Genomic DNA, 1,211 nt, shown 5'->3' with positions numbered 1-1,211 from the left:
ATAGGGATAGTCTAGCCCACTGACTTTAATGCATTAGGACAAAAAAAGTTGCCATTAGAAACACTCCCATTAACTTTAATGCATTTGGAGCAAGAAAAAATTATCAGGATTCATTTTTAATACTTAATGCCAATTATTTCTTTCAATATCATCATTCATGCCTCATTCCCCGGGCGGGTGACATGCCATGCTTTCTATTTATTTATATGAATAATGATGTATTCATTTTAATATCATTTTGCTATTTGTAGCACTGGTTTCTGATTAAACCTAATGTATATTTTATTGGCTCAATTAAGTTCAAACCTTATGTGGGTTGTGGATTCCGTCATTTAACTGTATAAGAGGAGAATAGGATTATGGGTAGTGATTTGTTGCACGTCAGAATTGGCGCGTGCATAAAAATTGGTGCGTGTCAAAATTATTCAGACGCCCATTGACTTTAATGCATTTGGACAAAAGAGTCACGCCTATAAAAATTGTCGCTCGTGCCAAAATTGTTGCACGTCAAAATAATTTTGACACCCACTGACACCCACCCACTGGTTTTGCAAATTTTTCACCGTTTCGCATATTTTTCCAGAGTTTTGCTCATTTTCCCATGAAGTAAAACGGGACAGATTCGCCCATCACAAATAATTTAAGCTTAAAATTTCACAGTAGAGGAGAATGCATATTTCAGATAAAGTCTTATATGCTGTCCCTATACTGGCCAAAGAAAATGTGTATATTTTATCTCCATGTCCCATAAACCAGGAAGAGGCTGTGATAAGATGTAATGGGGATAGTTTAGCTTTTAAATGCATTAAACACCTGTTTCTGTGGTTCTTGGCATGGCTTAAAGTGTTTTAGACCAAAGACAGCTAAGCTGCAGCATCAGTTATTAGATAAATTATAAAAGAAGACATAGGAAGAGACTGAAGGGCTCTGGGAATAGAATGATATTTATGGGACAAAGAGAAATACAGCATGGACTTCAATTACTAAGGGAAGTAGAAGGCATACAGTAAATAAGAGAGCACATTGCTGAAGGCATTTTTTGCCATGCCACTGTAGAATGTAGTGTAGACACTGCAGCCTCTAGCAGACCAATATCTGAGTGCCTGTTAACTGTGACTAAAGTGAAAGGTGCAATGTTAGGAGCACATATACTTAACTCATTTGCACTAAATTGCACACAAATGGAGAAGAATGTAAGAGGAGATCTATGA

Source organism: Xenopus laevis, chromosome 3S, assembly GCF_017654675.1.
Source record: "Xenopus laevis strain J_2021 chromosome 3S, Xenopus_laevis_v10.1, whole genome shotgun sequence".
Taxonomy (NCBI): Eukaryota; Metazoa; Chordata; class Amphibia; order Anura; family Pipidae; genus Xenopus; species Xenopus laevis.
The sequence above is the reverse complement of the archived record's forward strand: the minus strand, read 5'-3'. Positions refer to the sequence as shown.